We start from the raw sequence: 16,056 nt of genomic DNA on the forward strand, positions 1-16,056 counted from the left end.
CAATGGGGACCTTGTCAGCAAGTCCAGCCGTGGGCACTGGATGGGAAGATCAGGGCTGGACCCTGCGTGGACCACAGCAGCCTCTGGAGCTTCGCACTGGGGCCCTTCCATGACAGCTGCCTGTGGTGGTACTTCTGGGCTCCTGTCCACAGGTGCCCACCGCTGGCCTCTGCCAGGTTCACGGTCTTTCCTCATGCAGTTTGTTCAGCCTCCTAACGTGAGCTCCGCATGACCCTGGCTTCCCTCTACCTCCTTGCAGCCTGGCTGCTGCCACCCACAGTCAGATGGACCAGACCAGCACTTCCCAGCTGGGGCTGGCTGCCCCTCCTCCACGATGCCTGGAGTTATCTTGGCTTGTTGTGACTAGAGGCAGATGACACTAGCTAGCATCTTGTGGGTCAAGGCCAGGGATGCTACTCAACACCCTACAGTGCACAGGACAGGCCCCCACCCCACAGCCAGGGCGTACCCATCCCCAGTGTTGTGGGGTGTGAAGGGTGCTAAGGCTGGGACCCCTGCCCTCAGCACTTCCTGACTGACGTCCTCCATAGGAGGCCCGTCTTTCCTCAAGGCACACATGGCACTAAGCCCATGGGGGTGGAGGTGGACAGGGAGCTATAGAATGGAATGTCACCCACAGCAGGGACTTGGGGACAGGCAAGAGGAGCGCAGACGTTGGTTGTGTGATGAACATGTCTCGGGCACCGATTCGTCTTTAATCCTTATGGTATTTTGGGTTATGAACTGTGCTTTTATTACTGCTTCCATTTTATTTTTATCTTCAGCAAGGAAAAAAAATAATAAGGAAAAAGGCAAATATCAAAGAAGAAGTCATGAGTAATGACTCCACGCGACAGTGATCTGCACAGCGGCAGGGCTGAGGACGTGAGACTGTCTGCTGCTGAGGCCACCTTTCTACAGGCACCACGTCAGAGCAGGCCAGCCCTGTGTGGTCACACATCCTTCTGAAAATATCCATCCACCTGCTATTCTTTCAACAGGAAAGTTTATGGATTCTCATTCTCACATCATGAATCTTAACTTGGAGGTTTACAACAACTTAACTTGTTTTAAAGTAAAAGCAAATTAAAAACTAGATTAACCATAGGCGATGGTTAATTTTATGTATCCACCTGGCTAAGCTGCAGTGCCCAGATATTTGGTCGAACGTTACTCTAGATGTTTCTGTGAAGCTACTTTTCATAGATGAGATTAATGTTTAAATCAGTAGACTCTGAGTAAAGCTGATTTGTGTCCATAGTGTGGGTGAGCCTCATCCAATCAGCCAAAGGTCTTCTAAAGATTGAAGTCCCCTGAACAAGAAGGAACTCTCCCGCCCACGGCCTTCCGACTGAGCTGCAGCTCCTTCCTGGGTCTCCAGGGTGCCGGCCCATGCTACACACTGTGGACGTGCCAGGCTGCTGCATCAGCTGATTCCCTAGAATAAGTCTTCCTCCCTCCTTCTTTCTCTCTGTACACACACACACACACACACACACACACACACACACACACACACATTGTTGCTTCTTTTTCTCTAGAGAACTCTGACTAACACTATAACTATAGGAAAAATAGTTATTATTTTTCCTATAAAACAGTTTAAGATTTTTTGGTGGCTGACACTTCATTATCCACATGACATTGGCTCTTTTTCCTTTCACAGTGTTTTTTTTTAATTTCCCAGAGATCTGGGTCACCCTGTGGGAGTGGGTAGCTTGGGAACCATCAGTGGGTATGTTCCAAAAGAGGCTCGGTGTTGAGGACGGCTGTCCCGTCACCTGGAGTGGGATCTAGGACCATGGTGAGAGGGGCTGCCAAGCCCAGCCCCAACCAATACCAATCAGAGCTCAATTCAGTATCGCCTCCCTCCTGCAAAGAAGGCTTCACACAGACAGGAGCCAGGGAGAAGGGCTGGGGAGCCGCCCCAGCCTGGAGAGGAGACTGAGAGACAGAGCAAAAGAGGGCTCAGCAAGGCTTTAAGCCAGAGCCAAAACCTGGCAAAGTGAGGCACAAGGTCATTTGGGACACAGAGGAGAGCAGCCCCCACAGCGTGTTGCTACCCAGGGCATCCAGGAAGATGATGGTGGGTGGGGCTGGGCCCTGTCCTCACCACATTTTATCTTTCATAGATCCTGGAAGACAGAAGAAGGCAATACATGTTTGCTAAATGAACAAATGAATGAAAGAAACCCATACAGTCAAAATAAAAGAACTTTTTGTGCACACACGCTCGGCCTTAACTCCTTCCTTCTTCCAGCCATTAAGGAAACGTCACCCAGTGGTGGCTGACACTCAGCACCTATCCCAACACCTTCTTTAGTGGCTGCCCAAAGCTTATGAGTGAAATCCAATCTCTAAAATTTGTTAAAGTTCTTGAAGTGAAAATGCCTCCCTGATCATTTTTAGCCATTTTCGTGTGAGGCAGTGTTATGGGTTGAATTGCATTCCGCCAAAAAGATATGTCGAAGAACAGATACATCCTCACCTGCAGTGCCTCGGCATGTGACCTTATTTGGGAATAGGATTCTGGCAGATGTAATTAAGTGAAGATGAGGTCACGCTGGAGTCAGGTGGGTCCTGAATCCAGTGACCGAGGACCTTCTACGAGGAGAGATACAGAGAAGCACAGGAAGACCACGAAAGAGACAGTGACTGGAGCAGGGCTTGTGCCAGCCAAGGAGCGCCGAGCCTTGCTAGCATCACAGCAAGCTGGGAAAGGCGAGGAGGGACCCAACCCTGCCCTCAGAGGCAGCGTGACCCTGTAAAATCCTGCACGTGGATTTCTGGTCTCCAGATTGTGAAAGAATGCATTCTGATGCTGAAGCTCTCGGCTTGTGGTAATTAATTACATGGCCACAGGAAATGAACACAGACCCCAAAGAAAAGGAATGGAAAGAAGGTGTGGAATCATCACTCTAGTTGAGGATTGAGATTTTCTCAGGACTTCCTTCGGAAAGATGTTAAGTCTGGTTGAAATGGATACAGGTAAAATGGTACAGAACAAGTCTGTGCTCTAAAGAGCAGGGACTAGTACCGAACCCATCGGAAAACTCCAATTCTTCAACACGGCACCCTTCACCACATCCAGGGCTCTTGTGGTGCTTCCACCATGCTGGGCACCTGACTCTTGTCTGCATATTTTATACTCATCAACTAGACCCTTCAACAACCCATGGGGAGGCACAGAGAGGTTAAGTAACTCACTCAAGGTCACACAGTTGATCCCTGGCAGGGTTGGGATATGAGATGTAGGCCCACAAGTTTCTTTTTTTTCAGGGTCTCACTCTGCCACCCAGGCTGGAGTTCAGTGGTGCCAACATGGCTCACTGCAGCCTTGACTTCCTGGGCTCAAGTGATCCTCCTGCCTCTGCCTCTCACGTAGCTGGAACCACAACTGTGCACCACCACGCCCAGCTATTTTTTTTTGTTTTTTATAGAGACAGGATCTTACTTTGTTGCCCAGGCTGGTCTCAAATTCCCGGGCTCAAGTAATCCTCCTGCCTCGGCCTCCCAAAGTGCTGGGATTCCAGGCATGATCCTCCGTGCCCGGGCACAAGCTCCTTCTTAAGTGCTAAGTGATGCTGCCTGTATTTGCTTTCTGGGGCTGCCATAACAAATTCCCACAAACCAGGCGGCTTGAAAACCATGGAACTGCGTCATTTCAAAGTTCCAGAGAGTAGAAGTCCAAAAGTGAGGTGCTGGCAGGGCTACTCTCCTCTGAAGCCCCCAGAAGAATCCCTCTGCGCCTTGCCCAGCGCCTCGTGGGCGTCTTCAGTCCCTGGTGCTCTTTGGCTTGGCCTCCATCTTCATGCAGCCTCTCCCTGTGCATCCCTCACTTGTAAGGTCAAAGCCATTGGATCTAGGAGCCCCCCACCCCAATCCAGGATGACTTCATCTGAACCTGAATACATGGGCAAAGACTCTCCAAATAAGGTCATATTCACACACACGGCGAGTTTGGGCTGCGATCTGCCTCTTGAGGGACACAACTCAGCCCACCACAGGGCTCAGGCCTGCCCCAAGAATGCTGTGCCCTCGGGGCTGCTCCAGGCTGGAAGGGGGCAGGAAGAAGTGCCGGCCTCCAGGGTTCTGCCAGGGGCTACACTCCAGCCCACACATTGGGCACCCAAGAGAGCCAAGCTGGAGGACAGTTGGAACAGAGGCTCTGACAACTGTGGGAACAGCTGGCACAGCTCTGTGGCGCTCTGGGTGTGACCTGCTGCATCCCTTCACTGTATTCGTCCTCTGCATCTAGAAGCGTCCTCTCCACAGGGCCGCGGTTTCCCTGCGAGGCTCCTGGGTTATTCCCGATGATTTGCTTTGCTGCCAGCACAAAGACTAGCATTTATAGCCCCTCTCCAGAGAGACCCCCAAGACACAACTACAGGAGAATCACAACAGAAGCCTGGAGAGGTTGCCTGGCAACCACTCCCTACTGTGCCTATTGTGACCTTGCCTTCCCAGGCCTCCTGCAGGGCTCCTGCACACGGCCACTGTCATCAGCTGGAGGTGAATGCCAGTGGGGGGCTTCCCACAGCCCTGTCCCCTTCCTCCCAGGGGCTAAAAACCCTGTAGGGGCTTGGAATCCCAGGCTTCCGGAACCTGACTCCTGCCCGTTACCCACTGGCCAACAGAGTCCTTGGGCTCTAGGGTCCGTCATCGCCTAGTCACCTGGTCCCTGCCCTGTTGCTCCTCTTTTGCAGGACTTGGCTTGGCTCTCTTGTCCTCAGTTCAAATCTTGTCTCAAACAAAGGCCATCCCCGACACAGTGCCCTCCCCAGTAGACATGTGATTAGCTACACAACCCCGGTTTCCAGGGACACCTGTGACTTCCCGTATTCACCCCCCATTTTAAAAAGTCACATTTCCCATGAAGCACTGGGTACAGCATTTACGGCGCATCTCCTGGACTGCCATGTGCTTTGGGCAGCTGCCGAAGACCATAGCAGAATGTATGCCACTGTCGCCAGATGAATAACCCCTTCTTAGCACACGTTACAGTATGATCTAATCCCACCGTGCCTGTTTGGTGATGTCAATTCCGGGATGTTTTATTTGATTTTATTGTGGTAAGAACACATGAGCTCTGTCCTCTTGAGATGTCAAGTGGGCACTGCAGCATCATGACCCTGGGTGTGATGCTCTGCAGCGGACCTCTAGCTCATTCCTTCGGCTTAATTAAAACCTGATGCCTGCTGAGCAGTGACTCCCTTCCTCCCCTCGCCGGCCCCCTGGCAGCCCCCTGGCCACTCTTTGGTTCTATGAGTTTGGCGACTTTGGCCACCTCGTGTAAGTGGAATCCTGCAGGATTTGTCCCCCTGTGACTGGCCCAGGTCACTCATCGTGTTGTCGTGCATTGCAGAATTGTCTTTGTTAAGGCTGACTAGTATTTCACTGGATGCGTGCCTCAAGCTTTCTTTATTTGTTCAGGTGTGGATGGACATTCAGGCTGACTCCACATCTTAGCCGTTGTGAATGAACATGGGAGTGCAGACATCTCCTGGAGAGCCTGATTCCAATTCTTTTGGATAAATACCCAAGATCGATTAATGCAGCTGTGGCAGGGGTTCAACGGGCAGCCGTGCTGGGGCCGGGGGCAGGCACAGGGCATGAAGAAGGAAAGTGGGGGATGAGGAAGCGGCTCTCTGAGGGCCGGGCTCTGGTTACACCTGGTACCCCAGCCTCAAACCGGCACTGTCTCAGTCTCCTCCCAAGTCCGATGAACCACAAGCCTGCCCTGGATGCTGGTATCCATACCATCACCACTGTCTTGTTCAGGCTATTTAATTCCTCCTTGCAAGCATTGCAGAAGAACCCCTCCGACCCCACCTCTAATCTCTTCCTCTCCTTTGACCTTCCCCAGGACACGCAGGCTCAAAACCAGAACGTGTCTTTCCTGATCATGGGTTCCTGTTACCCAAGGGGAGTCCAGACCTGGACACATGTGCACAGAGGCCCCCACCTGTCCATCCTCAGCCCTCGCACGAGGACGCCAGCTCGGCCCTAAACCCTCAGGTCCAGAGTGTCCTCTGAGCCCCATGCCAGGTCTCCTATTGAGAGCTCCATTCCAGATGCCCATTCTTTCAAGTATTCACTGAACACATGTCCAGGCACTGTCCTAGGTGCCAGGGATGCAACCTGGAACTTAAATTTGGGTAAGAAAACTGATAGTAAACAAAGATACAATCATGTAGCAGATACTGGTAAGAGCTACAATGAGTCATTCAGGAGCAGGATGGGAAGAACTGACTGAAAGGAGACACGAGAAGAACAAAGAGGAAGGATGCCCAGGTGGAGAAAAGAGCCCACACAAGTCCCGTGATCAGGACGGAAGGCAGACACCAGTGCAGCTAGAGGTGGTGAAAGGGTCAGCAGGCACGGTCCTGGGCTGGGTGCCCCTGGAGCAGGCGCTTCCTGCAGGAGATAAACGAGGGCTGGCTCTGGGGCTCAACACCTGTGGATGTCCGCAAGCATGGAGCCTGCACGAGGGCAGGAATCTCTGTTCTGCTTACTGAAGTATCCTAAGGAATAGAACCGTGGTGTATGCAGGGGGTGCAGAACCATGAATGATTGAATGAATGAAGACAAATACATGACTCCTGGATTTGGTCACACAGACGCTACTGGTGACCCTGACAAGTCGTAAAGGCTCCAGAAGACTGATAGGCACCGGGGAGGTGAGATCAAGATGGGGACACATAAGCCTTGAAGGGGACTCAGCACACTGTGTTTGAAGTCTTTGCATGCCCCTTGGCTGGCATGCTCCTTCGGGTTGGGGCCTGAGCCCCATGCTTCTCTGCACCCCACTAGCGAGCACAGCATGCAGCCACCACCTGGCACATGCTCAGTGAATGTTCATCAAACACAGGTGTCACGTTGATGAGCAATCAGGAGCTGACCAAGGTCACTTCTGCTCAAAATCCACCAGCCACCACTGGTCACACAGCCTACCTAAGGGCAGAAGGCTGGCCATGTTGTTATGATGACTGCCCTACAGGGAGTGAGAAGACCCAGAGAGAAGCACAGGAAGTGTCTGCTGCTCTCCTCAAAGGCAAATCCCATTCCACCCGCAAATACCACTGGAGCCCTCACCTGGGGTCAGGTGCGCACTGGCCTAGGAGCCCACGGTCTAGTAGCAGAGATGACTCATAAGCCAACATTCCAGCCCAGTGCCTTAAGAGTGGTGTCCTGGGACCCCAGGTGTTGGTGGGTGCTGCTCCAGTTGAGGGGATGAGAGAGGGAACTTCAGGGCAGTAACGCTCGCCGTGGCCTAGAAGGATGAAGGATTTCTCCAGCCCACCTGCCCTACAAGTAGAATGATGCCACCCTCCTAGAATGTTACTGCCTTCTAGTATTGCCTAGTGGTAACCGCCCTGCCTAACTGGAGCATCAGAGAAGGGCAAGACTAAGGTCTGTCTTCTGCACGGCAAAATCCTTCCCGAGAGTTCCAGTTTTTGCAAGTAAAATCATGTGAGTCATTAACGTATTGCAAAACTCTGAAAGGCAATTTAGAATTCCTGAATATCAAAGAATCTACATCCCTCCCTTCATTATTGCAACTCTGTGGTCAAGATTTGAATCCTTACTACAATTCAGTCATGATTTCCACTACCAAAAACAATTCTGAGATTGTTACGTGAGTGAGTATCATTAGGGTTAAGTGGGTGAAGCCTTGGAGCAGCCTTTGGTCTCAGTATTGCGGACTGCCTTCAGTCACATGCTGCTGGGCCTCTGCTCCGAGGGGCCACACAGCGACAGCACAGAGCAAGCCCTACGGTGGGGACGAAGCTGGAAACTTCCTGTTCAGATCGCATAATGCACAAGTGAAGCTTCTTCACTTCCGATACAATTAGTATCGATTCTCAGGCCTCAAGGCATTTCCATTTCAAAGCTCTTTGCAGTAGTTCCGAGTTTGCCCTGTGATATTTTGTCTTTTATAACATACTTGGTGTAATGTTTGTATGTTTATGGTCTTTTTACATTTTTGTACATATTTGGTCCTATTCAGAACATCTGAGCAATGTTACTCTAAAGGGCAGTTCATATCTGATAAAACAATTGGTGTTTGTTTGTTTTTGTTTTTTACTGTTGCTTTATAGTCTTGGTGGCCACTTGGTTCTTTGCTTGTTGCTGTTTTTAGTACCTGAATCAAGGATAGGCCACTCACTGTATGGCCAGTAAAAGACAGTGAATGAAGACATGGGGATTTTAGTTTTAACAGAGAATTCAGATGAACTAACTTCAAGCCCAGGAAAAAGAACGCAGGGCTTAATTTTAGGATAAGTATTACATTGCTGATAATATAGTCTAGTAACAATACTACCTTAATAACCATGCCATCATAATGAAATCAAATAATCAGTCAAGTCCACTGATTGCAAGGACAGAACTGAAGTTAAAAAGGAAGTCAGATTTCACAGGGATGTTCAGACAGTTTCTCCCTTACTGCCCTGATCGCATGCTCTAGTCATCTCATTTCTCAAACGTAGTTGATTTTTATAAAGCACAATTTGGGGGAATATTTCCAAGAACCATTTGAGAATTTCAGGCTTTGTGGTTGCTGACGCCTATAATCCCAGCACTTTGGGAGGCTGAGGCGGGAGGATCACTTGAGCTCAGGAGTTCAAGAACAGCCTGGGCAACATGACAAAACCCTGTCTCTACAGAAAATACAAAAATTAGCCAGGCATGGTGGTGGATGCCTGTGGTCTCAGCTACTTGGGGTACTGAGGCAGGAGGATTGCTTGACCCCAGAGTTGGAGGCTTGCGGTGAACCACGTTCACACTGCTGCCCTCCAGCCTGGGTGGCAGAGTAAGACCCTGCCTCAAGAAGAAAAAAAAAGAAAGAAAATTGTAGAGTTATCATAGTCAACAGTATGTAAAACAAATTAAATATGCAAACATTGTGAAACCTCAGATGACACACCATGGTTCTTGATCATTGGTCTTTGCCAGCTAATGATTTTCAATTTTCAAAGTGCTGCATTAACAATCGGCCTACCTCAGAAAGCAAGCATCAAGGGAGCTGAGTTTCTATTTTTAGACACTATGTAATTTCACAGATATCAGCGAAGCAGACAGTATACTAAATCAATTGAGTCACATTTAAAAGGAGGGGCTGGGGGTCAGGGGCAGAAAGTCTGCTCTGTAATAGAGAAAACAGATTAAATCATTTAACACAGTTTTTGTGAGAGTGCTTTATAAGCAAACTTCAAGTTCTATGATGTTTTATGAAGTTTAGCTCCAAAATGGATGTTTGAATTCAAATTTGAGGGTTTATATGTATTAAGATATTCAAATGTGTCAAAGTTATAACATAAGCATTCCAGATATAAAAATCGATTTTGGAAATAATAGAGCACACTTTTAAAATCAAATTTAAATGCACATTCACGTCTTTTCTCAATAAGGTGATTCATAAGTCAACAAGGCTGACTCTTCACAAAAGGAGTAAAGGTCTAAAATCTCCAAGATTTAAAAACAAAAACAAACAAAAACCAGTCGCTTGTGTGTGGTTTTTTTTTTTTTTTTAAATAGCTTTGGGATCAGATGATTTAGTCTGTACTTTTCACCATGGATGCATTCCGTGTGCAGGCACCCATGAAGCTTGATGTCCAAACTGAACAAACGGCCTTGGCTGCGCTGAACGCTACGGGAAAGAAACACTGCCATTTGTGGGAAAGAAACACCGCCGTTTGCCTTGCAGACGCACCGTCCACGCTGCCGTTTGGAAAAGTCCACCTACATGAATGCCTTCTCGTGAGTTCACCATTCTCACCCACAGGCTGATGGCCCAGCCTGTGAATCCAGAACAGCAACTGTCAGCCCCCTCAGGCCCGTCTAGGAATCAGCAAAGCCTTTGTCTGGGGCAAAGCTGCCTCTGCTTTATTTGTGGACACTGCATGGAAGGGGGTGAGTGACGGACTCCAGCGCTCCTCCCCGTCAGGCGCTGGCCCAGGGAGCTCGATGCACTGAGAGGACCAAGGCCTGGCACCACCATCTCCAGGCTCAGGCTAGCGGGCTGTGGGTCCCTGGAAGAGGCAGAACAGCCTCCCCTCCTCTGTGCCTGCCTCAGAACCTTGAGCACACACGTGTCTCCAAGCATTTACCACTTGTATTTCCAGGAGACAAAGCTGGTGCCATTTCCTTGAGGGTAGAGATCATCTGGTATTCACCTTTACAGTCCCAAAGCCTGGAGCCATGACACACACGAATGACAATGATAAAAGCAGGAGGAGCGAGGGGGAGATGCTAAAGAGGTGGGCCTTCTTCACCTCCCCTCGCTCTTTATGGAATAAATAATGCATCAACAAATTCACTGACCGGACACAGGACTTAGTGTACACAGCCCTCTGCTTCCAGCCTCTTCCCAGCTGTACACACCTTCACCCTCCCAAATGATCTAACCAAAGCATTTGCTCCACGTGCACCCCTTCCCATTAGGAAAAAATAAAATAAGATAAACGGCTGACCAGTTAACGAATGCTACCATATACATGAGAAACAGAGCAGCTGGCTACATGTGGAAGGTCAGGGACACTGGTGTCAAATAGCTCCAACTTCCCTTCCTCCACGTTTTACTTTCATGAGCCCCCCTTTCCTGGTATACAACATGGGAATTATTATTCCTAAAAAGCAGGGGCACAGTGCAGATGAGGTCACGGTTGAGGACGCGTAGCACATACTTGTAACAACAGTAGCAGCCATTCTTCACCCCACCTCACAGCTTTGCGGCCATGGAATCCTTGTCTTTTTACCAAGGGACACCCATGGTGCAGATGTGAATGCAATGGTCTTCTTTACCTTTCATGACAGCAACTTAAGGAATAGCATGGAAGAGTGTTCTTATTTCATACAAAGTTTATAGTCAAATAACTAGAATTACTACTGTTATTACACACACACACACACAGTCTTCACCCAATCTTGCTTAACACAAAAGGGTTTCCTAGAAACTGGTGTAGATCTAAAGCGATCCAAGTATTATTGGTGGCGTTTGTTGCCGAAAGATGGATATCCTCCAGGCATCTGCTCTTTAAGAAGGAGGATGGGGTGGTGAGAAGAGAGAGGAAGAGGCAATTAGGCCCTTTAGAGCAAAGGCCCAGCACCACTGCTTCTGGCTGGGAGGTCCTTAAGCTTAGTACCCCTTTTCCTTTCCGGTAATGTTTACAGATGGGGCTTCTCAATCGCAATAACCCAGTGGGATCAACACTTAATCCCACCCAACTTCAAGCACGCTGAAGACGCTTGCCAGTTCTGAGCACGCGGAGTGACATTCGCCTAGAAAGAAGGTGGTTGTTGGAAACTATTTACACAGCAACCCAATGTGTTCCTACCTTCCTCACCTCCCCACTTCCCAATCTCTTCTCTTTTATCTTGTTCTGTTTCACATACCTTGCAAAGGCCTCTTTCCATGTTGCTACGTGCGCATAGGAATACTGTTCTTCTCTGCAGCAGGCTGAATAATGACCCTTAAAGATAGCAAGTCCTGATCTCTGAAACCTGCAGTGTTACCTTAGATGAAAAAAGGGCCTTTGCAGATTTAATTAAATTAAAAGATCTTGAGGTGGGGAGATCATTCTGGATTCTCCAGGTAGGCCCTAAATGCCTTCCCAAGTGTCCTTTTATGAAAGAGGCAGAGAAGGCCAGGTGTGGTGGCACATACCTATAGGCCTAGCTACCGGGGAGGCTGAGGCTAGAGGATCACTTGAGCCCAGAAGTTCAAGGTTACACGAGCTATGAGTACACCACTATACTCCAGCCCAGGCAACAGAGCAAAACCAGGTGTCTAAAAGAAAAACAAAAAAGAAAGAAAGAAAAACAGGTGGAGGGAGATTTGACAGACAGAAGAGGCCACGTGAACACAGAGGCAGAGGTCAGAGTGACGCAGCCACAAGCTCAGGAATGCTGGCAGCCATCAGAGGCTGAAGGCAAGGCACCTTCTCTACACCCTCCAGGGAAAGAGCAGCCCTGCTTACACCTGGATTTCAGTCCCGTAAGGCCACTTTCAGACTTCTGGCCTCTAGAGCTGTAGAAGAATATGTTTCTGTTGTTTTAACCCACCAAGTTTGTAGAAAGTTATTACAGCAGCCACCGGAAACGAATGAGTTTTTAAAGAGACCACTACCCCACTCACAGATTGGGCAAATCTGGACAGCCACGTACCCATTCCAGTGAAATGATGGTTAAGAGAATCACAGCTGATTAAAACTTCCCACTTCCAAACATGCAGAAGCAGATACACTAAACCCCATACAGACTTCCCTCCCCCAGCTTACGAAAGGCCAATGTTTGTTTGCCATAAGACATGCAAACCAACTGAGTTACAGCACTAATATCGAAGAGTCAGATACCACTGTAACAGTTTCTGAGAGAAAACTCTAGCCATTGAGAACAGATGGTCCAGGACAGCCCTAGCAACAGGCCCAAGGCTCTGCGCCTGTGCAGATGAACAGACACGGTCTCTGCACCAAGGGCATCAAACTAGTGGAGAAACTGGCCTTTGGGCAGACAGGAACAGATGAACTGGCTGGTACAGCGGCGTGACTGAAGTGCAGAGGGAGGCAGCCTCAGTCCGACACTTGAATTGGATTTGCCTGCAGATTGAATGGGAAAAGGCCCTGCCAGGAAGTGCCTGTGCCAGTCTGTGTGGCCAGAGGGATTGGTAAAGGCGAGGCAAGCAAGAAGCAAAGCCACCGTGGCAGCACTGGACAGGCCACGCCCAGCACTGAGTCTGCAGACATCTGCAAGGCACACGGGAGGGTGGCTGGGTATTCAGCAACAGAGCAGGTTAACCCAGTTTACATTTGCAAAGATGAACTTGACGGAAATGGTCTAGGCTGGGAAGGAAGTGAAACTGAGGCAGGAACTTGGTTGTGATGGCTACAGATTGGACAGAGAAGCTGCAGGCCAGAAATAGCTCAAGTCAGTCCGGTGAGGACAGGGTTAAGTGGCATTTAAGAGGTACACTGCTAGGCTTTAGCGACAGTTGAATGCAGACACTGAGAAATAACCATCACATTTCTGGCTTGGGTAGCTAGGCAGACAGCAGCATCTTTAATTAAACAGGACTAAACACAGTCAAGGAGGGAACAAAATGGCCCAAGGGCAGAGAGAATGTCGACAGGAAGTTCAGCTGTGAGCTTGCTGCATGCACAGCTGTGGGGTGTCCACGGGGTGTCTAATGAGGTGGCTGCATAAACAGTGTCCGTTTTGTGTAAACGAACATACGTGTCTACAGCACAAGAGATCCTGTTTGGGGCGCTTCAGTAAATGTGTGGCGCTCCTCCTATAGTCCAGGCACAAAGAAAGAATGAAGTAGGGGGAGATTTGACAGAAGAAAGCCATGTCAGCACAGAGGCAGAGACAAGTGATACAGCTGCAGGCCCAGAAACGCGGGCGGCCACCAGAAGCTGAGAGCGGCAAGGAATTGAGACTGAAAACTAGACACTGGGCAGGCAGAGGCAAACAAGATGGCTGCTGGGGGGTACGAGAGGGTCCCGGCTGGCCAGTCCAATACTGCCTATGCGAGTGGTAGCCACAAAACCTATACCAGGTGTTATGGGAACGCAGAGGAGGGAGCACCAATCCTAGGTGCAGCTGAGAAGGTGCCAGACAGGTGGGGTGGGGAAGTGGTGGAATCCTGCAGGAAAAACCACGAATCAAGATTAAATTATCCAGTTGGTAGTGTTGGGAGCAACAGCTCAGGCAGAGGGGACAACACTTAAAGCCCAGAAGCCCAGAGGCAAGACACAGAGAGAGGCTGGCTTAGAGGAGTTTGTGTCAGAGTGGAGGTGGGGGAGAGATGGAGAAGGCTGGGCCAAGTCCTCAGGCACCTGTGCGTTGTGGTTTGAACTCTCACCTAGGCAATGGAGAGCCATTAAACCCTAAGCAAGCGGGTGGCATGACGCCTTTTGCGTTTTAGAATGCTTGGGCTGCAAAGCCAGGGTGGATTAAAGGGGGAAACCTGAGGGCTGGGAGAGCTTTCAGGACGCCATTCAGGAGGGGAAGAAGTGGTTACGTTGCCATAGAAACATGCAGGAGGTCAGACAGACAGGACTTGGCGATAGGCCCAACACTGGAAATGAGGGAGGAGCCCACCATGGTGCCCAAATTCCTGGCTCAGGCAACGGGGCATATGTTCCAGGCATGGATGAGACTGCACAGGGTGTGTGCCAGGAAACCCAGTGCGAGCATGGGCAGGGGCAGAAGGGCCAACACAGTGGGCCCAGGAGGAGCAGTCAGCCAAGAGGTGGGAAATCCAGGGAATTTTATCCAGAGGCATAACTGAAGCAATCAGGGTAAAGGAATTGGCAGCGTGTCACACATCAAAGAGGGCAACTGCAAGATGCAACGGTTTCTGCTGCATTTGGTAGTTAGGTCAGTTTCAGTGAAATGGTGAGGCCAAAGGCCTGATCATACAGCTCAAAGCAGAGACAATGTGTATCGTCCTGAGGAAGACTGGGGAAAAAACAAAAAAACAAAAAACAAAAGCCAGGTAAGCAGGTGGCCAGAAAGGGGTCGTTCAAGGGAGGCTACTTCCAGCATGCAGTACAGTGAGCTAGCAAACCTGGCTTCTCGCTCTGGCTCTGGCTACACAGCAAGGTGCTAGTTTTCTCACCTGTAAAACAAGGACAGGCGCACATGCTCCCCGCCCTAATCACAGGGGATCTTAAAACTCAAGGTTCTTTTAAGACTCAATCACTGTTGCCTTCTACCTTAAGAATAAAGGAACTTTGTGCTTTTCCACCACACAGTTCAAAATATAAAGATACTTTAGGCTGGGCACGGTGGCTCATGCCTGTAATCCCAGCACTTTGGGAGGCTGAGGCGGGTGGATTGCTTCAGACCAGGAGTTTGAGACCAGCCTGAGCAACATGGTGAAACCCCATCTCTACCAAAAATAAAAAAAATTAGCCAGGTGTGGTGGCGTGCACCTGCAGTCCCAGCTACTCTGGAGGAGAGAGGATGGCTTGAGCCAGGGCGCAGAGGCTGCAGTGAGCTGAGATCCCGCCAGTGCACTCCAGCCTCAGGGTGACAGAGACTCCGTCTCAAACAAATAAAGCTTTTTAAAGTTGTAGGAGAAAAATTCTAGGTGCAAGATTATTTATGTAAGACTAACAGTCCTCTTAAAATTAGTCAAACTAAAACAATCGACAACAGAGCTGTTAACTCGGGAACACGTTTTAATTTGTGTCAATCTAATGCTCTTTCACATACTTCCCCAACAGTTCCGTCAATTTTACCTAGCGCATGCCTCCAACCTTCAAAGACTGTATTTGGAAACTAGCAGGCCCTCGACCGTCGTGCACAGCGGCTTCTCCCCCCGCGCTGGAGAGCCCGGGCAGGCACTGCCCCTGCACCTACGCCCCGCGCTGGAGAGCCCGGGCAGGCACTGCCCCTGCACCTGCGCCCCGCGCTGGAGAGCCCGGGCAGGCACTGCCCCTGCACCTGCGCCCCGCGCTGGAGAGCCCGGGCAGGCACTGCCCCTGCACCTGCGCCCCGCGCTGGAGAGCCCGGGGAGGCACTGCCCCTGCACCTGCGCCCCGCGCTGGAGAGCCCGGGCAGGCACTGCCCCTGCACCTGCGCCCCGCGCTGGAGAGCCCGGGCAGGCACTGGCCCTGCACCTGCGCCCCGCGCTGGAGAGCCCGGGGAGGCACTGCCCCTGCACCTGCGCCCCGCGCTGGAGAGCCCGGGCAGGCACTGCCCCTGCACCTGCGCCCCGCGCTGGAGAGCCCGGGCAGGCACTGCCCCTGCACCTGCGCCCCGCGCTGGAGAGCCCGGGCAGGCACTGGCCCTGCACCTGCGCCCCGCGCTGGAGAGCCCGGGGAGGCACTGCCCCTGCACCTGCGCCCCGCGCTGGAGAGCCCGGGCAGGCACTGCCCCTGCACCTGCGCCCCGCGCGGGGGGGCGTGCGGCGGGGGCTCGTTCGGGGCTCGATCCGCCGTCTCCGCCGCGCGGCTCTCACCCCGTCGGCGCTGACGGCGCGGCATGTCTGCTCCCTCATTTCTGGTTTTGACTGAAAGCGAAGCGAGTTTTCTCATCCGCGGAGCC

Source organism: Saimiri boliviensis, chromosome 18 (genome assembly GCF_048565385.1).
Source record: "Saimiri boliviensis isolate mSaiBol1 chromosome 18, mSaiBol1.pri, whole genome shotgun sequence".
NCBI classification, from domain to species: domain Eukaryota; kingdom Metazoa; phylum Chordata; class Mammalia; order Primates; family Cebidae; genus Saimiri; species Saimiri boliviensis.